Below are 26,348 nucleotides of genomic sequence, written 5' to 3'. Positions count from 1 at the left end.
ACACTGCCACTTTTCTGGACATTTAAATTTAGTTTTCCATACGTCATTTTGAATATTCATACATGTCCTTTTATGTATTACAGTGATGTCATTGTCCTTTGATGTGATGTCATCATCTTTTGATGTTTTCACACATTCTGGAACATTAGGCTAGTTTGGATAGACACATTGAAGCGTGCTGCCACAATACACTCACAATTGACATCTCTACTCAGTTGGATATTTGTAACATACATAGTTTTTTCTTCAAAATAATGCTTCTTTTCAAGAATATGGCTGGTATTAATCTGTATTTGTTTTAACTTTAAAAAATTAATTATTGTCATGAAATACTTGATCATTGTATCTCCCATGCCAGGTAAATATGAGTTGGATGCAACTCGCATTGCTCAACTCACAGCTTCACAACGTCCATCAGAAACTGCTGCACAGCAACACTGCCACTTTTCTGGACATTTAAATTTAGTTTTCCACACGTCATTTTGAATATTCATACATATCATTTTATGTAATACAGTGATGTCATCGTCCTTTGATGTTTTCACACATTCTGGAACAATAGGCTAGTTTGGATAGACACATTGAAGCGTGCTGCCACAATACACTCACAGTTGACAATCTCTACTCAGTTGGATATTTGTAACATACATATTTTTTTCTTCAAAATAATGTTTCTTTTCAAGAATATGGCTGGTATTAATCTGTATTTGTTTACAACTTTAAAAAAAAATTATTGTCATAAAATACTTGGTCATTGTATCTCCCATGCCATGTAAATATGTGTTGGATGCAACTCGCATTGCTCAACTCACAGCTTCACAAAGAACACCAGACACTGCTGCACAGCAACACTGCCACTTTTCTGGACATTTAAATTTAGTTTTTCCATACGTCATTTTGAATATTCATACATGTCCTTTTATGTATTACAGTGATGTCATCGTCCTTTGATGTGATGTCATCATCTTTTGATGTTTTCACACATTCTGGAACAATAGGCGAGTTTGGATAGACACATTGAAGCGTGCTGCCACAATACACTCACAGTTGACAATCTCTACTCAGTTGGATATTTGTAACATACATATTTTTTTCTTCAAAATAATGCTTCTTTTCAAGAATATGGTTTGTATTAATCTGTATTTGTTTTTAACTTTTAAAAAAATGATTGTCATAAAATACTTGATCATTGTATCTCCCATGCAAGGTAAATATGAGTTGGATGCAACTCGCATTGCTCAACACACAGCTTCCCAACGTACACCAGACACTGCTGCACAGCAACACTGCCACTTTTCTGGACATTTAAATTGAGTTTTCCATACGTCATTTTGAATATTCATACATATCATTTTATGTATTACAGTGATGTCATCATCCTTTGATGTGATGTCATCGTCCTTGGATGTGATGTCATTGTCCTTTATATGTTTTCACACATTCTGGAACATTAGGCTAGTTTGGATAGACACATTGAAGCGTGCTGCCACAATACACTCACAGTTGACAACCTCTACTCAGTTGGATATTTGTAAAATACATATTTTTTTCTTCAAAATAATGTTTCTTTTCAAGAATATGGCTGGTATTAATCTGTATTTGTTTACAACTTTAAAAAAAAATTATTGTCATAAAATACTTGATCATTGTATCTCCCATGCCATGTAAATATGTGTTGGATGCAACTCGCATTGCTCAACTCACAGCTTCACAATGAACACCAGACACTGCTGCACAGCAACACTGCCACTTTTCTGGACATTTAAATTTAGTTTTCCATACGTCATTTTGAATATTCATACATGTCCTTTTATGTATTACAGTGATGTCATCGTCCTTTGATGTGATGTCATCATCTTTTGATGTTTTCACACATTCTGGAACATTAGGCTAGTTTGGATAGACACATTGAAGCGTGCTGCCACAATACACTCACAGTTGACAATCTCTACTCAGTTGGATATTTGTAAAATACATATTTTTTTCTTCAAAATAATGTTTCTTTTCAAGAATATGGCTGGTATTAATCTGTATTTGTTTACAACTTTAAAAAAAAATTATTGTCATAAAATACTTGATCATTGTATCTCCCATGCCATGTAAATATGTGTTGGATGCAACTCGCATTGCTCAACTCACAGCTTCACAATGAACACCAGACACTGCTGCACAGCAACACTGCCACTTTTCTGGACATTTAAATTTAGTTTTCCATACGTCATTTTGAATATTCATACATGTCCTTTTATGTATTACAGTGATGTCATCATCCTTTGATGTGATGTCATCGTCCTTGGATGTGATGTCATTGTCCTTTATATGTTTTCACACATTCTGGAACATTAGGCTAGTTTGGATAGACACATTGAAGCGTGCTGCCACAATACACTCACAGTTGACAATCTCTACTCAGTTGGATATTTGTAAAATACATATTTTTTTCTTCAAAATAATGTTTCTTTTCAAGAATATGGCTGGTATTAATCTGTATTTGTTTACAACTTTAAAAAAAAATTATTGTCATAAAATACTTGATCATTGTATCTCCCATGCCATGTAAATATGTGTTCGATGCAACTCGCATTGCTCAACTCACAGCTTCACAATGAACACCAGACACTGCTGCACAGCAACACTGCCACTTTTCTGGACATTTAAATTTAGTTTTCCATAAGTCATTTTGAATATTCATACATGTCCTTTTATGTATTACAGTGATGTCATCGTCCTTTGATGTGATGTCATCATCTTTTGATGTTTTCACACATTCTGGAACATTAGGCTAGTTTGGATAGACACATTGAAGCGTGCTGCCACAATACACTCACAGTTGACAATCTCTACTCAGTTGGATATTTGTAAAATACATATTTTTTTCTTCAAAATAATGTTTCTTTTCAAGAATATGGCTGGTATTAATCTGTATTTGTTTACAACTTTAAAAAAAAATTATTGTCATAAAATACTTGATCATTGTATCTCCCATGCCATGTAAATATGTGTTGGATGCAACTCGCATTGTTCAACTCACAGCTTCACAATGAACACCAGACACTGCTGCACAGCAACACTGCCACTTTTCTGGACATTTAAATTTAGTTTTCCATACGTCATTTTGAATATTCATACATGTCCTTTTATGTATTACAGTGATGTCATCGTCCTTTGATGTGATGTCATCATCTTTTGATGTTTTCACACATTCTGGAACATTAGGCTAGTTTGGATAGACACATTGAAGCGTGCTGCCACAATACACTCACAGTTGACAATCTCTACTCAGTTGGATATTTGTAAAATACATATTTTTTTCTTCAAAATAATGTTTCTTTTCAAGAATATGGCTGGTATTAATCTGTATTTGTTTACAACTTTAAAAAAAAATTATTGTCATAAAATACTTGATCATTGTATCTCCCATGCAAGGTAAATATGAGTTGGATGCAACTCGCATTGCTCAACACACAGCTTCCCAACGTACACCAGCCACTGCTGCACAGCAACACTGCCACTTTTCTGGACATTTAAATTTAGTTTTCCATATGTCATTTTAAATATTCATACATATCCTTTTATGTATTACAGTGATGTCATCGTCCTTTGATGTTTTCACACATTCTGGAACATTAGGCTAGTTTGGATAGACACATTGAAGCATGCTGCCACAATACACTCACAGTTGACAATCTCTACTCAGTTGGATATTTGTAACATACATATTTTCTTCTTCAAAATAATGCTTCTTTTCAAGAATATGGTTTGTATTAATCTGTATTTGTTTTTAACTTTTAAAAAAATGATTGTCATAAAATACTTGATCATTGTATCTCACATGCAAGGTAAATATGAGTTGGATGCAACTCGCATTGCTCAACACAGAGCTTCCCAACGTACACCAGACACTGCTGCACAGCAACACTGCCACTTTTCTGGACATTTAAATTGAGTTTTCCATACGTCATTTTGAATATTCATACATATCATTTTATGTATTACAGTGATGTCATCATCCTTTGATGTGATGTCATCGTCCTTGGATGTGATGTCATTGTCCTTTATATGTTTTCACACATTCTGGAACATTAGGCTAGTTTGGATAGACACATTGAAGCGTGCTGCCACAATACACTCACAGTTGACAATCTCTACTCAGTTGGATATTTGTAGAATACATATTTTTTTCTTCAAAATAATGTTTCTTTTCAAGAATATGGCTGGTATTAATCTGTATTTGTTTACAACTTTAAAAAAAAATGATTGTCATAAAATACTTGATCATTGTATCTCCCATGCCATGTAAATATGTGTTGGATGCAACTCGCATTGTTCAACTCACAGCTTCACAATGAACACCAGACACTGCTGCACAGCAACACTGCTACTTTTCTGGACATTTAAATTTAGTTTTCCATACGTCATTTTGAATATTCATACATGTCCTTTTATGTATTACAGTGATGTCATCGTCCTTTGATGTGATGTCATCATCTTTTGATGTTTTCACACATTCTGGAACATTAGGCTAGTTTGGATAGACACATTGAAGCGTGCTGCCACAATACACTCACAGTTGACAATCTCTACTCAGTTGGATATTTGTAAAATACATATTTTTTTCTTCAAAATAATGTTTCTTTTCAAGAATATGGTTTGTATTAATCTGTATTTGTTTTTAACTTTTAAAAAAATTATTGTCATAAAATACTTGATCATTGTATCTCCCATGCCATGTAAATATGTGTTGGATGCAACTCGCATTGGTCAACTCACAGCTTCACAATGAACACCAGACACTGTTGCACAGCAACACTGCCACTTTTCTGGACATTTAAATTTAGTTTTCCATACGTCATTTTGAATATTCATACATGTCCTTTTATGTATTACAGTGATGTCATCGTCCTTTTGATGTGATGTCATCATCTTTTGATGTTTTCACACATTCTGGAACATTAGGCTAGTTTGGATAGACACATTGAAGCGTGCTGCCACAATACACTCACAGTTGACAATCTCTACTCAGTTGGATATTTGTAAAATACATATTTTTTTCTTCAAAATAATGTTTCTTTTCAAGAATATGGCTGGTATTAATCTGTATTTGTTTACAACTTTAAAAAAAAATTATTGTCATAAAATACTTGATCATTGTATCTCCCATGCAAGGTAAATATGAGTTGGATGCAACTCGCATTGCTCAACACACAGCTTCCCAACATACACCAGACACTGCTGCACAGCAACACTGCCACTTTTCTGGACATTTAAATTGAGTTTTCCATACGTCATTTTGAATATTCATACATATCATTTTATGTATTACAGTGATGTCATCATCCTTTGATGTGATGTCATCGTCCTTGGATGTGATGTCATTGTCCTTTATATGTTTTCACACATTCTGGAACATTAGGCTAGTTTGGATAGACACATTGAAGCGTGCTGCCACAATACACTCACAGTTGACAATCTCTACTCAGTTGGATATTTGTAAAATACATATTTTTTTCTTCAAAATAATGTTTCTTTTCAAGAATATGGCTGGTATTAATCTGTATTTGTTTACAACTTTAAAAAAAAATTATTGTCATAAAATACTTGGTCATTGTATCTCCCATGCCATGTAAATATGTGTTGGATGCAACTCGCATTGCTCAACTCACAGCTTCACAATGAACACCAGACACTGCTGCACAGCAACACTGCCACTTTTCTGGACATTTAAATTTAGTTTTCCATACGTCATTTTGAATATTCATACATGTCCTTTTATGTATTACAGTGATGTCATTGTCCTTTGATGTGATGTCATCATCTTTTGATGTTTTCACACATTCTGGAACATTAGGCTAGTTTGGATAGACACATTGAAGCGTGCTGCCACAATACACTCACAATTGACATCTCTACTCAGTTGGATATTTGTAACATACATAGTTTTTTCTTCAAAATAATGCTTCTTTTCAAGAATATGGCTGGTATTAATCTGTATTTGTTTTAACTTTAAAAAATTAATTATTGTCATGAAATACTTGATCATTGTATCTCCCATGCCAGGTAAATATGAGTTGGATGCAACTCGCATTGCTCAACTCACAGCTTCACAACGTCCATCAGAAACTGCTGCACAGCAACACTGCCACTTTTCTGGACATTTAAATTTAGTTTTCCACACGTCATTTTGAATATTCATACATATCATTTTATGTAATACAGTGATGTCATCGTCCTTTGATGTTTTCACACATTCTGGAACAATAGGCTAGTTTGGATAGACACATTGAAGCGTGCTGCCACAATACACTCACAGTTGACAATCTCTACTCAGTTGGATATTTGTAACATACATATTTTTTTCTTCAAAATAATGTTTCTTTTCAAGAATATGGCTGGTATTAATCTGTATTTGTTTACAACTTTAAAAAAAAATGATTGTCATAAAATACTTGATCATTGTATCTCCCATGCCATGTAAATATGTGTTGGATGCAACTCGCATTGCTCAACTCACAGCTTCACAAAGAACACCAGACACTGCTGCACAGCAACACTGCCACTTTTCTGGACATTTAAATTTAGTTTTTCCATACGTCATTTTGAATATTCATACATGTCCTTTTATGTATTACAGTGATGTCATCGTCCTTTGATGTGATGTCATCATCTTTTGATGTTTTCACACATTCTGGAACAATAGGCGAGTTTGGATAGACACATTGAAGCGTGCTGCCACAATACACTCACAGTTGACAATCTCTACTCAGTTGGATATTTGTAACATACATATTTTTTTCTTCAAAATAATGCTTCTTTTCAAGAATATGGTTTGTATTAATCTGTATTTGTTTTTAACTTTTAAAAAAATGATTGTCATAAAATACTTGATCATTGTATCTCCCATGCAAGGTAAATATGAGTTGGATGCAACTCGCATTGCTCAACACACAGCTTCCCAACGTACACCAGACACTGCTGCACAGCAACACTGCCACTTTTCTGGACATTTAAATTGAGTTTTCCATACGTCATTTTGAATATTCATACATATCATTTTATGTATTACAGTGATGTCATCATCCTTTGATGTGATGTCATCGTCCTTGGATGTGATGTCATTGTCCTTTATATGTTTTCACACATTCTGGAACATTAGGCTAGTTTGGATAGACACATTGAAGCGTGCTGCCACAATACACTCACAGTTGACAATCTCTACTCAGTTGGATATTTGTAAAATACATATTTTTTTCTTCAAAATAATGTTTCTTTTCAAGAATATGGCTGGTATTAATCTGTATTTGTTTACAACTTTAAAAAAAAATTATTGTCATAAAATACTTGATCATTGTATCTCCCATGCCATGTAAATATGTGTTGGATGCAACTCGCATTGCTCAACTCACAGCTTCACAATGAACACCAGACACTGCTGCACAGCAACACTGCCACTTTTCTGGACATTTAAATTTAGTTTTCCATACGTCATTTTGAATATTCATACATGTCCTTTTATGTATTACAGTGATGTCATCGTCCTTTGATGTGATGTCATCATCTTTTGATGTTTTCACACATTCTGGAACATTAGGCTAGTTTGGATAGACACATTGAAGCGTGCTGCCACAATACACTCACAGTTGACAATCTCTACTCAGTTGGATATTTGTAAAATACATATTTTTTTCTTCAAAATAATGTTTCTTTTCAAGAATATTGCTGGTATTAATCTGTATTTGTTTACAACTTTAAAAAAAAATTATTGTCATAAAATACTTGATCATTGTATCTCCCATGCAAGGTAAATATGAGTTGGATGCAACTCGCATTGCTCAACACACAGCTTCCCAACGTACACCAGACACTGCTGCACAGCAACACTGCTGCACAGCAACACTGCCACTTTTCTGGACATTTAAATTGAGTTTTCCATACGTCATTTTGAATATTCATACATATCATTTTATGTATTACAGTGATGTCATCATCCTTTGATGTGATGTCATCGTCCTTGGATGTGATGTCATTGTCCTTTATATGTTTTCACACATTCTGGAACATTAGGCTAGTTTGGATAGACACATTGAAGCGTGCTGCCACAATACACTCACAGTTGACAATCTCTACTCAGTTGGATATTTGTAGAATACATATTTTTTTCTTCAAAATAATGTTTCTTTTCAAGAATATGGCTGGTATTAATCTGTATTTGTTTACAACTTTAAAAAAAAATTATTGTCATAAAATACTTGATCATTGTATCTCCCATGCCATGTAAATATGTGTTGGATGCAACTCGCATTGCTCAACTCACAGCTTCACAATGAACACCAGACACTGCTGCACAGCAACACTGCCACTTTTCTGGACATTTAAATTTAGTTTTCCATACGTCATTTTGAATATTCATACATGTCCTTTTATGTATTACAGTGATGTCATCGTCCTTTGATGTGATGTCATCATCTTTTGATGTTTTCACACATTCTGGAACATTAGGCTAGTTTGGATAGACACATTGAAGCGTGCTGCCACAATACACTCACAGTTGACAATCTCTACTCAGTTGGATATTTGTAACATACATATTTTCTTCTTCAAAATAATGCTTCTTTTCAAGAATATGGTTTGTATTAATCTGTATTTGTTTTTAACTTTTAAAAAAATGATTGTCATAAAATACTTGATCATTGTATCTCCCATGCAAGGTAAATATGATTTGGATGCAACTCGCATTGCTCAACACAGAGCTTCCCAACGTACACCAGACACTGCTGCACAGCAACACTGCCACTTTTCTGGACATTTAAATTGAGTTTTCCATACGTCATTTTGAATATTCATACATATCATTTTATGTATTACAGTGATGTCATCATCCTTTGATGTGATGTCATCGTCCTTGGATGTGATGTCATTGTCCTTTATATGTTTTCACACATTCTGGAACATTAGGCTAGTTTGGATAGACACATTGAAGCGTGCTGCCACAATACACTCACAGTTGACAATCTCTACTCAGTTGGATATTTGTAAAATACATATTTTTTTCTTCAAAATAATGCTTTTTTTCAAGAATATGGTTTGTATTAATCTGTATTTGTTTTTAACTTTTAAAAAAATGATTGTCATAAAATACTTGATCATTGTATCTCCCATGCAAGGTAAATATGAGTTGGATGCAACTCGCATTGCTCAACACACAGCTTCCCAACGTACACCAGACACTGCTGCACAGCAACACTGCCACTTTACTGGACATTTAAATTGAGTTTTCCATACGTCATTTTGAATATTCATACATATCATTTTATGTATTACAGTGATGTCATCATCCTTTGATGTGATGTCATCGTCCTTGGATGTGATGTCATTGTCCTTTATATGTTTTCACACATTCTGGAACATTAGGCTAGTTTGGATAGACACATTGAAGCATGCTGCCACAATACACTCACAGTTGACAATCTCTACTCAGTTGGATATTTGTAAAATACATATTTTTTTCTTCAAAATAATGTTTCTTTTCAAGAATATGGCTGGTATTAATCTGTATCTGTTTACAACTTTAAAAAAAAATTATTGTCATAAAATACTTGATCATTGTATCTCCCATGCAAGGTAAATATGAATTGGATGCAACTCGCATTGCTCAACACACAGCTTCCCAACGTACACCAGACACTGCTGCACAGCAACACTGCCACTTTTCTGGACATTTAAATTTAGTTTTCCATACGTCATTTTGAATATTCATACATGTCCTTTTATGTATTACAGTGATGTCATCGTCCTTTGATGTGATGTCATCATCTTTTGATGTTTTCACACATTCTGGAACATTAGGCTAGTTTGGATAGACACATTGAAGCGTGCTGCCACAATACACTCACAGTTGACAATCTCTACTCAGTTGGATATTTGTAAAATACATATTTTTTTCTTCAAAATAATGTTTCTTTTCAAGAATATGGCTGGTATTAATCTGTATTTGTTTACAACTTTAAAAAAAAATTATTGTCATAAAATACTTGATCATTGTATCTCCCATGCAAGGTAAATATGAGTTGGATGCAACTCGCATTGCTCAACACACAGCTTCCCAACGTACACCAGACACTGCTGCACAGCAACACTGCCACTTTTCTGGACATTTAAATTTACTTTTCCACACGTCATTTTGAATATTCATACATATCATTTTATGTAATACAGTGATGTCATCGTCCTTTGATGTTTTCACACATTCTGGAACAATAGGCTAGTTTGGATAGACACATTGAAGCGTGCTGCCACAATACACTCACAGTTGACAATCTCTACTCAGTTGGATATTTGTAACATACATATTTTTTTCTTCAAAATAATGCTTCTTTTCAAGAATATGGTTTGTATTAATCTGTATTTGTTTTTAACTTTTAAAAAAATGATTGTCATAAAATACTTGATCATTGTATCTCCCATGCAAGGTAAATATGAGTTGGATGCAACTCGCATTGCTCAACACACAGCTTCCCAACGTACACCAGACACTGCTGCACAGCACAACTGCCACTTTACTGGACATTTAAATTGAGTTTTCCATACGTCATTTTGAATATTCATACATATCATTTTAAGTATTACAGTGATGTCATCATCCTTTGATGTGATGTCATCGTCCTTGGATGTGATGTCATTGTCCTTTATATATTTTCACACATTCTGGAACATTAGGCTAGTTTGGATAGACACATTGAAGCATGCTGCCACAATACACTCACAGTTGACAATCTCTACTCAGTTGGATATTTGTAAAATACATATTTTTTTCTTCAAAATAATGTTTCTTTTCAAGAATATGGCTGGTATTAATCTGTATCTGTTTACAACTTTAAAAAAAAATTATTGTCATAAAATACTTGATCATTGTATCTCCCATGCAAGGTAAATATGAATTGGATGCAACTCGCATTGCTCAACACACAGCTTCCCAACGTACACCAGACACTGCTGCACAGCAACACTGCCACTTTTCTGGACATTTAAATTTAGTTTTCCATACGTCATTTTGAATATTCATACATGTCCTTTTATGTATTACAGTGATGTCATCGTCCTTTGATGTGATGTCATCATCTTTTGATGTTTTCACACATTCTGGAACATTAGGCTAGTTTGGATAGACACATTGAAGCGTGCTGCCACAATACACTCACAGTTGACAATCTCTACTCAGTTGGATATTTGTAAAATACATATTTTTTTCTTCAAAATAATGTTTCTTTTCAAGAATATGGCTGGTATTAATCTGTATTTGTTTACAACTTTAAAAAAAAATTATTGTCATAAAATACTTGATCATTGTATCTCCCATGCAAGGTAAATATGAGTTGGATGCAACTCGCATTGCTCAACACACAGCTTCCCAACGTACACCAGACACTGCTGCACAGCAACACTGCCACTTTTCTGGACATTTAAATTTAGTTTTCCATATGTCATTTTAAATATTCATACATATCCTTTCATGTATTACAGTGATGTCATCGTCCTTTGATGTTTTCACACATTCTGGAACAATAGGCGAGTTTGGATAGACACATTGAAGCGTGCTGCCACAATACACTCACAGTTGACAATCTCTACTCAGTTGGATATTTGTAACATACATATTTTTTTCTTCAAAATAATGCTTCTTTTCAAGAATATGGTTTGTATTAATCTGTATTTGTTTTTAACTTTTAAAAAAATGATTGTCATAAAATACTTGATCATTGTATCTCCCATGCAAGGTAAATATGAGTTGGATGCAACTCGCATTGCTTAACACACAGCTTCCCAACGTACACCAGACACTGCTGCACAGCAACACTGCCACTTTTCTGGACATTTAAATTGAGTTTTCCATACGTCATTTTGAATATTCATACATATCATTTTATGTATTACAGTGATGTCATCATCCTTTGATGTGATGTCATCGTCCTTGGATGTGATGTCATTGTCCTTTATATGTTTTCACACATTCTGGAACATTAGGCTAGTTTGGATAGACACATTGAAGCGTGCTGCCACAATACACTCACAGTTGACAATCTCTACTCAGTTGGATATTTGTAAAATACATATTTTTTTCTTCAAAATAATGTTTCTTTTCAAGAATATGGCTGGTATTAATCTGTATTTGTTTACAACTTTAAAAAAAAATTATTGTCATAAAATACTTGATCATTGTATCTCCCATGCCATGTAAATATGTGTTGGATGCAACTCGCATTGCTCAACTCACAGCTTCACAATGAACACCAGACACTGCTGCACAGCAACACTGCCACTTTTCTGGACATTTAAATTTAGTTTTCCATACGTCATTTTGAATATTCATACATGTCCTTTTATGTATTACAGTGATGTCATTGTCCTTTGATGTGATGTCATCATCTTTTGATGTTTTCACACATTCTGGAACATTAGGCTAGTTTGGATAGACACATTGAAGCGTGCTGCCACAATACACTCACAATTGACATCTCTACTCAGTTGGATATTTGTAACATACATAGTTTTTTCTTCAAAATAATGCTTCTTTTCAAGAATATGGCTGGTATTAATCTGTATTTGTTTTAACTTTAAAAAATTAATTATTGTCATGAAATACTTGATCATTGTATCTCCCATGCCAGGTAAATATGAGTTGGATGCAACTCGCATTGCTCAACTCACAGCTTCACAACGTCCATCAGAAACTGCTGCACAGTAACACTGCCACTTTTCTGGACATTTAAATTTACTTTTCCACACGTCATTTTGAATATTCATACATATCATTTTATGTAATACAGTGATGTCATCGTCCTTTGATGTTTTCACACATTCTGGAATAATAGGCTAGTTTGGATAGACACATTGAAGCGTGCTGCCACAATACACTCACAGTTGACAATCTCTACTCAGTTGGATATTTGTAACATACATATTTTTTTCTTCAAAATAATGCTTCTTTTCAAGAATATGGTTTGTATTAATCTGTATTTGTTTTTAACTTTTAAAAAAATGATTGTCATAAAATACTTGATCATTGTATCTCCCATGCAAGGTAAATATGAGTTGGATGCAACTCGCATTGCTCAACACACAGCTTCCCAACGTACACCAGACACTGCTGCACAGCAACACTGCCACTTTTCTGGACATTTAAATTGAGTTTTCCATACGTCATTTTGAATATTCATACATATCATTTTATGTATTACAGTGATTTCATCATCCTTTGATGTGATGTCATCGTCCTTGGATGTGATGTCATTGTCCTTTATATGTTTTCACACATTCTGGAACATTAGGCTAGTTTGGATAGACACATTGACACACGGGCGTCTGTGGCTCAGAGGGTAGAGCAGGTTGGCCACCAATCGGAAGGTCGTTGGTTCGATCCCCGGCTGCTCCGGGTCACATGTCGATGAGTCCTTGAGCAAGACACTTAACCCCAAATTGCTCCCGGAGGCATAGCCATCGGTGTGTGAATGAGTATTTAGATTAAATCCTGATGGGCAAAGTTGGCACCTTAGTAGCCTCTGCCATCAGTGTATGAATGTGTGTGTGAATGGGTGAATACTGACATGTAGTGTAAAGCGCTTTGAGTGGTCGGAAGACTAGAAAAGCGCTATATAAGTCCAAGTCCATTTACCATTGAAGCGTGCTGCCACAATACACTCACAGTTGCCATGTAAATATGTGTTGGATGCAACTCGCATTGCTCAACTCACAGCTTCACAATGAACACCAGACACTGCTGCACAGCAACACTGCCACTTTTCTGGACATTTAAATTTAGTTTTCCATACGTCATTTTGAATATTCATACATGTCCTTTTATGTATTACAGTGATGTCATTGTCCTTTGATGTGATGTCATCATCTTTTGATGTTTTCACACATTCTGGAACATTAGGCTAGTTTGGATAGACACATTGAAGCGTGCAGCCACAATACACTCACAATTGACATCTCTACTCAGTTGGATATTTGTAACATACATAGTTTTTTCTTCAAAATAATGCTTCTTTTCAAGAATATGGCTGGTATTAATCTGTATTTGTTTTAACTTTAAAAATTAATTATTGTCATGAAATACTTGATCATTGTATCTCCCATGCCAGGTAAATATGAGTTGGATGCAACTCGCATTGCTCAACTCACAGCTTCACAACGTCCATCAGAAACTGCTGCACAGCAACACTGCCACTTTTCTGGACATTTAAATTTACTTTTCCACACGTCATTTTGAATATTCATACATATAATTTTATGTAATACAGTGATGTCATCGTCCTTTGATGTGATGTCATCGTCCTTTGATGTTTTCACACATTCTGGAACATTAGGCTAGTTTGGATAGACACATTGAAGCGTGCTGCCACAATACACTCACAGTTGACAATCTCTACTCAGTTGGATATTTGTAACATACATATTTTTTTCTTCAAAATAATGCTTCTTTTCAAGAATATGGTTTGTATTAATCTGTATTTGTTTTTAACTTTTAAAAAAATTATTGTCATAAAATACTTGATCATTGTATCTCCCATGCAAGGTAAATATGAGTTGGATGCAACTAGCATTGCTCAACACACAGCTTCCCAACGTACACCAGACACTGCTGCACATCAACACTGCCACTTTTCTGGACATTTAAATTGAGTTTTCCATACGTCATTTTGAATATTCATACATATCATTTTATGTATTACAGTGATGTCATCATCCTTTGATGTGATGTCATCGTCCTTTGATGTGATGTCATCGTCCTTTGATGTTTTCACACATTCTGGAACATTAGGCTAGTTTGGATAGACACATTGAAGCGTGCTGCCACAATACACTCACAGTTGACAATCTCTACTCAGTTGGATATTTGTAACATACATATTTTTTTCTTCAAAATAATGCTTCTTTTCAAGAATATGGTTTGTATTAATCTGTATTTGTTTTTAACTTTTAAAAAAATTATTGTCATAAAATACTTGATCATTGTATCTCCCATGCAAGGTAAATATGAGTTGGATGCAACTAGCATTGCTCAACACACAGCTTCCCAACGTACACCAGACACTGCTGCACATCAACACTGCCACTTTTCTGGACATTTAAATTGAGTTTTCCATACGTCATTTTGAATATTCATACATATCATTTTATGTATTACAGTGATGTCATCATCCTTTGATGTGATGTCATCGTCCTTTGATGTGATGTCATCGTCCTTTGATGTTTTCACACATTCTGGAACATTAGGCTAGTTTGGATAGACACATTGAAGCGTGCTGCCACAATACACTCACAGTTGACAATCTCTACTCAGTTGTATATTTGTAACATAAATATTTTTTTTCTTCAAAATAATGCTTCTTTTCAAGAATATGACTGGTATTAATCTGTATTTATCCTTTTATGTATTACAGTGATGTCATCGTCTCTAATCATAACTATTAGAGACAAAATTAATCACCTCCTACCGTCAACTGGTACCAATTTATCCTCAAACTTAGGAACCTTAGAAACAGCTGTACAACCTGATATATATTTAGACTGCTTTTCTCCTATCGATCTCCACAAATTAACCTCACTGATCTCCTCATCTAAATCAACTACCTGTCTCCTATAGACCCCATCCCAACTAAACTGCTTAAAGAAGTTTTACCTCTAGGTAGCACCTCTTTACTGGATATGATCAATGTGTCTTTACTAACAGGCTATGTACCACAGTCCTTTAAAGTAGCTGTAATTAAACCTCTTCTTAAAAAGCCCACTCTTGATCCAGAGGTCCTAGCCAACTATAGACCTATATCTAACCTTCCCTTTACCTCCAAAATACTCGAAAAAGTAGTTGCCAGTCAGCTGTGTGACTTTCTACAGAACAATCATTTATTCGAAGATTATCAGTCAGGATTTAGAGTGCACCATAGCACAGAGACAGCACTAGTGAAAATTACAAATGACCTTCTAATGGCATCGGACAAAGGACTTGTCTCTGTACTTGTCTTGCTAGATCTCAGTGCTGCTTTCGACACCATTGACCATGACATCCTATTACAAAGACTGGAACATTTAATTGGCATTAAAGGAACTGCACTAAGTTGGTTTAAGTCCTATTTATCAGATCGATCTCAGTTTGTACATGTCAACGATGAGTCCTCCATGCACGCCAAAGTTAGTCACGGAGTTCCACAGGGTTCTGTACTTGGACCAATTCTATTTACCTTATATGTGACCCGCTCTATCAAAATGAGTCGGATGTCGCGGCAGCGCATTCTTGTAAAAACACGTTTTTTTATGAAAAAGTGTGTTTTGAGTTTTTGTTTTTTTTATTCGTTTCTGAATAAATAAAGTCTCAGCTTTAATACAAAGTAAGAATCGATGTAAAATTCAAATGATAAGTCTAGTTTTGAAGCTCTTAAACATAACGTTGTCGTAAAGTTTTTACCGGAAGTCCGCTGTGTATTGACGCGGCTCAATAGAGTTGATTGACAGATTGTGGTTGACGGAGGAGATAGCTGGCTTGACAAGATGAAATCACGTATGGAAAACATCGCTCGACTTTTAAATTAAATTCCTGTTAGAGGTGCTACATCTGAATACACCTGGACCGACTTAAATTCAGATTATTTCACCACACCGGGTGATGAGGACAGCGGGTGCGCCGAGTCGGGTCGGACGCCCGGCTAACGCTAGAGGCTAGGCTAGCTCTCAATCAGCTGATCAGGACGGAGAAAGAGAGTTGGAGGAAGACGAGGAGGAAGATATTCCACTCATGGCTGAGCCGATGATGACACACAGTGTCTCTGATTATAGTTATTAAATCAGGACAGTGTTATAGAGACTGAGATCGCCCGGCCGGGAGTACCAGTGTAGCTACACTGGTACTCCCGGCCGGGCGATCTCAGCAAACTGTAAAACAGTGCCGCTCTCTACACCGGAGGAGATGGAGAGAAGACGCGACCAGATAAAAGAAATGACTGATGGTAAGTTATTATAGTTTAACTACACTATCCTTATTTTATCTGTTTGTTTTAAAGACTTTTAAAATCCCTAGAGCAGGCTAAGAAGCATTAACAGCAGCTAATAATGTGTGTGTCACTGTGTGTAGTCTATAGATGTTTGTCTGTCTCAGGTGTGTCTCTGAGTTGTCTGTCTGTCTCAGGTGTGTGTCTCTTGGAGGATATCATTTTAAATAGCAAAAGAAATAGCTTAATGTATAGTAAAATAAAGTATAAAGTAGCATAAAATTGCAAAAAGCACCTCAAACCTGCATTCAAGCAGCTCAGTTACAATCTCACCTCTGTCATAGATAGTGTTTATCATTCATGTGGGGAAACTGTGTCACTGTAATCAGAGCTCCTTGCCCAGAACTTTTGGAAATATGCTAATGTCCCTATGGACAGAAATGCACACAGGCGTTCACGGTGGCAGTGATTGACATCTATAAAGGGCCGTTTTGTCACCAGTGCTGTTGCTTACGGCCATACCACCCTGAACACGCCCGATCTCGTCACCAGTGCTGTTGCTTACGGCCATACCACCCTGAACACGCCCGATCTCGTCTGATCTCGGAAGCTAAGCAGGGTCGGGCCTGGTCAGTACTTGGGTGGGAGACCGCCTGGGAATACCAGGTGATGTAAGCTTTTTCACTTCTCTTTACAAGCAGCAGAGGGCGCCGCTGCTTCTCCGGTTGAGACTTTGAAAATCAGAGCAGCTTGACTCTGGATGTTGAATTTCAGCATTTTTCTTTCTCCCACATTTTCAACGCTTTGTCCTGATGCTAGTGTGCTGTCACCAAAGAGTAACGGCCATTACTTCAGTTTGAATCACTTCTGCATTTTTTTGAAAAAAAGTTGAAAACTGACGTGTCGTTTCTGAGTGATGTATATCTTCACCATTCTTTCCACTGTATGCTGTCCAATGAACTTCAATAAAGGTTTATTTTTTTCCCGAGTGAAATTGATCAGCTTCTAATTAGTTTATGATATAATGATATACACTTGTAACTCGTGATCTGCTCTTTAAAAAATATTTGAAAAGCATTGACATTGTGTGTACACCATTCTATTGATTTTCATCAGCGCCTGCCAGTGTCCAACGAAGAAGCAGCAGCGCCCTCCGCTGTTTGTAAAAGAGAAGCGAAAAAGCTTACAGCACCTGGTATTCCCAGGCGGTCTCCCATCCAAGTACTGACCAGGCCCGACCCTGCTTGGCTTCCGAGATCAGACGAGATCGGCCGTGTTCAGGGTGGTATGGCCGTAAGCAACATTTGCAGCAACAAAAAGGCCATTTAAAGATGCTGTAACACAAAGTGTTCGTATTCTGTCTATGAAGGTAGCAGCTGCAGATTGTCAGGAACACAAACAAATATTCTCACTATAATGACAAAAAGGGTCTTTGTTACAAACTCTGTCGTTGTTACATTGTTACAGGCTATGTTATGAAAATATTATTGGATTATTATCACTGATGTATTGCTGTGTAAGCAGCATTTTCAAGTATCATACTGCGCCATATTTTATGAAACAATCACGTTTTAAATGTCAAATCTAAATCTACAAAGTCGCAATAACAATCACAAATGTAGTGGAGTAAAAACTCCAATCTATCCCTGTAAAGTCAAGTATAAAGTAGCATAAAATTGCAAAAAGCACCTCAAACCTGCATTCAAGCAGCTCAGTTACAATCTCACCTCTGTCATAGATAGTGTTTATCATTCATGTGGGGAAACTGTGTCACTGTAATCAGAGCTCCTTGCCCAGAACTTCTGGAAATATGCTAATGTCCCTATGGACAGAAATGCACACAGGCGTTCACGGTGGCAGTGATTGACATCTATAAAGGGCCGTTTTGTCACCAGTGCTGTTGCTTACAGCCATACCACCCTGAACACGCCCGATCTCGTCACCAGTGCTGTTGCTTACGGCCATACCACCCTGAACACGCCCGATCTCGTCTGATCTCGGAAACTAAGCAGGGTCGGGCCTGGTCAGTACTTGGGTGGGAGACCGCCTGGGAATACCAGGTGCTGTAAGCTTTTTCACTTGTCTTTACAAGCAGCAGAGGGCGCCGCTGCTTCTCCGGTGGAGACTTTGAAAATCAGAGCAGCTTGACTCTGGATGTTGAATTTCAGCATTTTTCTTTCTCCCACATTTTTAAACGCTTTGTCCTGATGCTAGTGTGCTGTCACCAAAGAGTAACGGCCATTACTTCAGTTTGAATCACTTCTGCATGCTTTTGAAAAAAAGTTGAAAACTCACGTGTCGTTTCTGAGTGATGTATATCTTCACCATTCTTTCCACTGTATGCTGTCCAATGAACTTCAATAAAGGTTTCTTTTTTTCCCGTGTGAAATTGATCAGCTTCTAATTAGTTTATGATATAATGATATACACTTGTAACTCGTGATCTGCTCTTTAAAAAATATTTGAAAAGCATTGACATTGTGTGTACACCATTCTATTGATTTTCATCAGCGCCTGCCAGTGTCCAACGAAGAAGCAGCAGCGCCCTCCGCTGTTTGTAAAAGAGAAGCGAAAAAGCTTACAGCACCTGGTATTCCCAGGCGGTCTCCCATCCAAGTACTGACCAGGCCCGACCCTGCTTGGCTTCCGAGATCAGACGAGATCGGCCGTGTTCAGGGTGGTATGGCCGTAAGCAACATTTGCAGCAACAAAAAGGCCATTTAAAGATGCTGTAACACAAAGTGTTCCTATTCTGTCTATGAAGGTAGCAGCTGCAGATTGTCAGGAACACAAACAAATATTCTCACTATAATGACAAAAAGGGTCTTTGTTACAAACTCTGTCGTTGTTACATTGTTACAGGCTATGTTATGAAAATATTATTGGATTATTATCACTGATGTATTGCTGTGTAAGCAGCATTTTCAAGTATCACACTGCGCCATATTTTATGAAACAATCACGTTTTAAATGTCAAATCTAAATCTACAAAGTCGCAATAACAATCACAAACGTAGTGGAGTAAAAACTCCAATCTATCCCTGTAAAGTCAAGTATAAAGTAGCATAAAATTGCAAAAAGCACCTCAAACCTGCATTCAAGCAGCTCAGTTACAATCTCACCTCTGTCATAGATAGTGTTTATCATTCATGTGGGGAAACTGTGTCACTGTAATCAGAGCTCCTTGCCCAGAACTTCTGGAAATATGCTAATGTCCCTATGGACAGAAATGCACACAGGCGTTCACGGTGGCAGTGATTGACATCTATAAAGGGCCGTTTTGTCACCAGTGCTGTTGCTTACGGCCATACCACCCTGAACACGCCCGATCTCGTCACCAGTGCTGTTGCTTACGGCCATACCACCCTGAACACGCCCGATCTCGTCTGATCTCGGAAGCTAAGCAGGGTCGGGCCTGGTCAGTACTTGGGTGGGAGACTGCCTGGGAATACCAGGTGCTGTAAGCTTTTTCACTTCTCTTTACAAGCAGCAGAGGGCGCCGCTGCTTCTCCGGTGGAGACTTTGAAAATCAGAGCAGCTTGACTCTGGATGTTGAATTTCAGCATTTTTCTTTCTCCCACATTTTCAACGCTTTGTCCTGATGCTAGTGTGCTGTCACCAAAGAGTAACGGCCATTACTTCAGTTTGAATCACTTCTGCATGCTTTTGAAAAAAAGTTGAAAACTGACGTGTCGTTTCTGAGTGATGTATATCTTCACCATTCTTTCCACTGTATGCTGTCCAATGAACTTCAATAAAGGTTTATTTTTTTCCCGAGTGAAATTGATCAGCTTCTAATTAGTTTATGATATAATGATATACACTTGTAACTCGTGATCTGCTCTTTAAAAAATATTTGAAAAGCATTGACATTGTGTGTACACCATTCTATTGATTTTCATCAGCGCCTGCCAGTGTCCAACGAAGAAGCAGCAGCGCCCTCCGCTGTTTGTAAAAGAGAAGCGAAAAAGCTTACAGCACCTGGTATTCCCAGGCGGTCTCCCATCCAAGTACTGACCAGGCCCGACCCTGCTTGGCTTCCGAAATCAGACGAGATCGGCCGTGTTCAGGGTGGTATGGCCGTAAGCAACATTTGCAGCAACAAAAAGGCCATTTAAAGATGCTGTAACACAAAGTGTTCGTATTCTGTCTATGAAGGTAGCAGCTGCAGATTGTCAGGAACACAAACAAATATTCTCACTATGATGACAAAAAGGGTCTTTGTTACAAACTCTGTCGTTGTTACATTGTTACAGGCTATGTTATGAAAATATTATTGGATTATTATCACTGATGTATTGCTGTGTAAGCAGCATTTTCAAGTATCATACTGCGCCATATTTTATGAAACAATCACGTTTTAAATGTCAAATCTAAATCTACAAAGTCGCAATAACAATCACAAACGTAGTGGAGTAAAAACTCCAATCTATCCCTGTAAAGTCAAGTATAAAGTAGCATAAAATTGCAAAAAGCACCTCAAACCTGCATTCAAGCAGCTCAGTTACAATCTCACCTCTGTCATAGATAGTGTTTATCATTCATGTGGGGAAACTGTGTCACTGTAATCAGAGCTCCTTGCCCAGAACTTCTGAAAATATGCTAATGTCCCTATGGACAGAAATGCACACAGGCGTTCACGGTGGCAGTGATTGACATCTATAAAGGGCCGTTTTGTCACCAGTGCTGTTGCTTACGGCCATACCACCCTGAACACGCCCGATCTCGTCACCAGTGCTGTTGCTTACGGCCATACCACCCTGAACACGCCCGATCTCGTCTGATCTCGGAAACTAAGCAGGGTCGGGCCTGGTCAGTACTTGGGTGGGAGACCGCCTGGGAATACCAGGTGCTGTAAGCTTTTTCACTTCTCTTTACAAGCAGCAGAGGGCGCCGCTGCTTCTCCGGTGGAGACTTTGAAAATCAGAGCAGCTTGACTCTGGATGTTGAATTTCAGCATTTTTCTTTCTCCCACATTTTTAAACGCTTTGTCCTGATGCTAGTGTGCTGTCACCAAAGAGTAACGGCCATTACTTCAGTTTGAATCACTTCTGCATGCTTTTGAAAAAAAGTTGAAAACTCACGTGTCGTTTCTGAGTGATGTATATCTTCACCATTCTTTCCACTGTATGCTGTCCAATGAACTTCAATAAAGGTTTCTTTTTTTCCCGAGTGAAATTGATCAGCTTCTAATTAGTTTATGATATAATGATATACACTTGTAACTCGTGATCTGCTCTTTAAAAAATATTTGAAAAGCATTGACATTGTGTGTACACCATTCTATTGATTTTCATCAGCGCCTGCCAGTGTCCAACGAAGAAGCAGCAGCGCCCTCCGCTGTTTGTAAAAGAGAAGCGAAAAAGCTTACAGCACCTGGTATTCCCAGGCGGTCTCCCATCCAAGTACTGACCAGGCCCGACCCTGCTTGGCTTCCGAGATCAGACGAGATCGGCCGTGTTCAGGGTGGTATGGCCGTAAGCAACATTTGCAGCAACAAAAAGGCCATTTAAAGATGCTGTAACACAAAGTGTTCCTATTCTGTCTATGAAGGTAGCAGCTGCAGATTGTCAGGAACACAAACAAATATTCTCACTATAATGACAAAAAGGGTCTTTGTTACAAACTCTGTCGTTGTTACATTGTTACAGGCTATGTTATGAAAATATTATTGGATTATTATCACTGATGTATTTCTGTGTAAGCAGCATTTTCAAGTATCACACTGCGCCATATTTTATGAAACAATCACGTTTTAAATGTCAAATCTAAATCTACAAAGTCGCAATAACAATCACAAACGTAGTGGAGTAAAAACTCCAATCTATCCCTGTAAAGTCAAGTATAAAGTAGCATAAAATTGCAAAAAGCACCTCAAACCTGCATTCAAGCAGCTCAGTTACAATCTCACCTCTGTCATAGATAGTGTTTATCATTCATGTGGGGAAACTGTGTCACTGTAATCAGAGCTCCTTGCCCAGAACTTCTGGAAATATGCTAATGTCCCTATGGACAGAAATGCACACAGGCGTTCACGGTGGCAGTGATTGACATCTATAAAGGGCCGTTTTGTCACCAGTGCTGTTGCTTACGGCCATACCACCCTGAACACGCCCGATCTCGTCACCAGTGCTGTTGCTTACGGCCATACCACCCTGAACACGCCTGATCTCGTCTGATCTCGGAAGCTAAGCAGGGTCGGGCCTGGTCAGTACTTGGGTGGGAGACCGCCTGGGAATACCAGGTGCTGTAAGCTTTTTCACTTCTCTTTACAAGCAGCAGAGGGAACTAACCTCAGATTACTGGCAACATCAAATGACGAAGTCGATCTACCAGAGAAGTCAGATGCACAGCTAGCACCTCCAGCAGGTAAACTCAACCTGTGCTCTATCTCCAGCCTTTTAAGTTCTGCCTCTCTCCTCAGTTTCTCCACTGCCAGCTTCTCCATCTCTGTCTGCAGTAGCAACAGCTCTCTCCTCTGCTCAAAAGTCTGACCTGTATCTCTGCAGCCAGACACAGCAACACTGTCCACCTCAGGACCAACAGTATACATTTTACCTCTGAAAATACCCCTATCAGTGAGATTGGCTTTAACAATACCTTTAATTTTGTCCTTCATCCTCTTATCACCAACATCTAAATTAAAATGTTCGGCAATACGGATTAACTGTTCACGTGAGCAGCTGTCCAGCAGCTCCTCCGATGGCGCTCTCAAAAACTCCTCTACACTCCCCATAACTCACTTACCTACACGCACGATCCTCTACTGACGCGACAAAAACACACCCGGCACGCTGAGCTCACACAGCCCCCCCGCACAGCCGTGACGTCACCGTGCACCGTCCCTCTAACTGCCTGACAGAGAACTAGGTAAACTCCCCCCTAGTCTTCAGGTGCTAGTTGCGGTGGGTATTTATGCACTCTCTACCGCAAAGCAACCGAAGCAACCAGCAACCGGCAACTTCCCCCGCAGCCTCGGCCGTGCTCCCGAGCTGACAGCAGCTCTAACCGCGTTCACACCACACTAACACCCCCCCACAAACTCCAAAGGGAGTCCACACTGAAGCCTAACAGGGACAGAAACACTAACTTACAGTGGCTGGACCTGACTGCTGAACTCACTGCCAAACATCACCAGCACATCAAACCTGGCGACACTAGTTTTCCATATGTCATTTTGAATATTCATACATATCCTTTTATGTAATACAGTGATGTCATCGTCCTTTGATGTGATGTCATCGTCCTTTGATGTGATGTCATCATCTTTTGATGTTTTCACACATTCTGGAACATTAGGCTAGTTTGGATAGACACATTGAAGCGTGCTGCCACAATACACTCACAGTTGACAATCTCTACTCAGTTGGATATTTGTAACATACATATTTTTTTCTTCAAAATAATGCTTCTTTTCAAGAATATGGTTTGTATTAATCTGTATTTGTTTTTAACTTTTAAAAAAATGATTGTCATAAAATACTTGATCATTGTATCTCCCATGCAAGGTAAATATGAGTTGGATGCAACTCGCATTGCTCAACACACAGCTTCCCAACGTACACCAGACACTGCTGCACAGCAACACTGCCACTTTTCTGGACATTTAAATTTAGTTTTCCATATGTCATTTTAAATATTCATACATATCCTTTTATGTATTACGGTGATGTCATCGTCCTTTGATGTTTTCACACATTCTGGAACAATAGGCGAGTTTGGATAGACACATTGAAGCGTGCTGCCACAATACACTCACAGTTGACAATCTCTACTCAGTTGGATATTTGTAACATACATATTTTTTTCTTCAAAATAATGCTTCTTTTCAAGAATATGGTTTGTATTAATCTGTATTTGTTTTTAACTTTTAAAAAAATGATTGTCATAAAATACTTGATCATTGTATCTCCCATGCAAGGTAAATATGAGTTGGATGCAACTCGCATTGCTCAACACACAGCTTCCCAACGTACACCAGACACTGCTGCACAGCAACACTGCCACTTTTCTGGACATTTAAATTGAGTTTTCCATACGTCATTTTGAATATTCATACATATCATTTTATGTATTACAGTGATGTCATCATCCTTTGATGTGATGTCATCGTCCTTGGATGTGATGTCATTGTCCTTTATATGTTTTCACACATTCTGGAACATTAGGCTAGTTTGGATAGACACATTGAAGCGTGCTGCCACAATACACTCACAGTTGACAATCTCTACTCAGTTGGATATTTGTAAAATACATATTTTTTTCTTCAAAATAATGTTTCTTTTCAAGAATATGGCTGGTATTAATCTGTATTTGTTTACAACTTTAAAAAAAAATTATTGTCATAAAATACTTGATCATTGTATCTCCCATGCAAGATAAATATGAGTTGGATGCAACTCGCATTGCTCAACACACAGCTTCCCAACGTACACCAGACACTGCTGCACAGCAACACTGCCACTTTTCTGGACATTTAAATTTAGTTTTCCATATGTCATTTTAAATATTCATACATATCCTTTTATGTATTACAGTGATGTCATCGTCCTTTGATGTTTTCACACATTCTGGAACATTAGGCTAGTTTGGATAGACACATTGAAGCGTGCTGCCACAATACACTCACAGTTGACAATCTCTACTCAGTTGGATATTTGTAAAATACATATTTTTTTCTTCAAAATAATGTTTCTTTTCAAGAATATGGCTGGTATTAATCTGTATTTGTTTACAACTTTAAAAAAAAATTATTGTCATAAAATACTTGATCATTGTATCTCCCATGCCATGTAAATATGTGTTGGATGCAACTCGCATTGCTCAACTCACAGCTTCACAATGAACACCAGACACTGCTGCACAGCAACACTGCCACTTTTCTGGACATTTAAATTTAGTTTTCCATACGTCATTTTGAATATTCATACATGTCCTTTTATGTATTACAGTGATGTCATCGTCCTTTGATGTGATGTCATCATCTTTTGATGTTTTCACACATTCTGGAACATTAGGCTAGTTTGGATAGACACATTGAAGCGTGCTGCCACAATACACTCACAGTTGACAATCTCTACTCAGTTGGATATTTGTAACATACATATTTTCTTCTTCAAAATAATGCTCCTTTTCAAGAATATGGCTGGTATTAATCTGTATTTGTTTACAACTTTAAAAAAAAATTATTGTCATAAAATACTTGATCATTGTATCTCCCATGCAAGGTAAATATGAGTTGGATGCAACTCGCATTGCTCAACACAGAGCTTCCCAACGTACACCAGACACTGCTGCACAGCAACACTGCCACTTTTCTGGACATTTAAATTGAGTTTTCCATACGTCATTTTGAATATTCATACA

General features: G+C 37.4%; 9 non-coding genes across 9 annotated transcripts; 5 read left to right on the top strand and 4 right to left on the bottom strand.

Annotated features, from left to right (window-relative positions):
* The first annotated feature begins 17,541 nt into the window (after positions 1–17,541).
* Positions 17,542–17,660, top strand: LOC141774672 (5S ribosomal RNA). The gene has a single exon (XR_012595422.1). It is a non-coding gene; the product is annotated as a 5S ribosomal RNA (ribosomal RNA).
* A 502-nt stretch (positions 17,661–18,162) lies between these two features.
* Positions 18,163–18,281, bottom strand: LOC141774676 (5S ribosomal RNA). Its single transcript, XR_012595426.1, has one exon. It is a non-coding gene; the product is annotated as a 5S ribosomal RNA (ribosomal RNA).
* Positions 18,282–18,935: 654 nt separating this feature from the next.
* Positions 18,936–19,054, top strand: LOC141774671 (5S ribosomal RNA). The gene has a single exon (XR_012595421.1). It is a non-coding gene; the product is annotated as a 5S ribosomal RNA (ribosomal RNA).
* Positions 19,055–19,557: 503 nt separating this feature from the next.
* On the bottom strand, positions 19,558–19,676 carry LOC141774675 (5S ribosomal RNA). The gene has a single exon (XR_012595425.1). It is a non-coding gene; the product is annotated as a 5S ribosomal RNA (ribosomal RNA).
* Positions 19,677–20,330: 654 nt separating this feature from the next.
* LOC141774665 (5S ribosomal RNA) lies at positions 20,331–20,449 on the top strand. The gene has a single exon (XR_012595415.1). It is a non-coding gene; the product is annotated as a 5S ribosomal RNA (ribosomal RNA).
* Positions 20,450–20,951: 502 nt separating this feature from the next.
* LOC141774685 (5S ribosomal RNA) lies at positions 20,952–21,070 on the bottom strand. Its single transcript, XR_012595434.1, has one exon. It is a non-coding gene; the product is annotated as a 5S ribosomal RNA (ribosomal RNA).
* A 654-nt stretch (positions 21,071–21,724) lies between these two features.
* LOC141774669 (5S ribosomal RNA) lies at positions 21,725–21,843 on the top strand. Its single transcript, XR_012595419.1, has one exon. It is a non-coding gene; the product is annotated as a 5S ribosomal RNA (ribosomal RNA).
* A 503-nt stretch (positions 21,844–22,346) lies between these two features.
* Positions 22,347–22,465, bottom strand: LOC141774674 (5S ribosomal RNA). Its single transcript, XR_012595424.1, has one exon. It is a non-coding gene; the product is annotated as a 5S ribosomal RNA (ribosomal RNA).
* Positions 22,466–23,119: 654 nt separating this feature from the next.
* Positions 23,120–23,238, top strand: LOC141774664 (5S ribosomal RNA). Its single transcript, XR_012595414.1, has one exon. It is a non-coding gene; the product is annotated as a 5S ribosomal RNA (ribosomal RNA).
* Positions 23,239–26,348: the final 3,110 nt, after the last annotated feature.

Source organism: Sebastes fasciatus, chromosome 9 (genome assembly GCF_043250625.1).
Source record: "Sebastes fasciatus isolate fSebFas1 chromosome 9, fSebFas1.pri, whole genome shotgun sequence".
Lineage (NCBI taxonomy): Eukaryota > Metazoa > Chordata > Actinopteri > Perciformes > Sebastidae > Sebastes > Sebastes fasciatus.
Note: the sequence above shows the minus strand (reverse complement) of the source record. Positions and strands in the feature narration are given on the sequence as shown.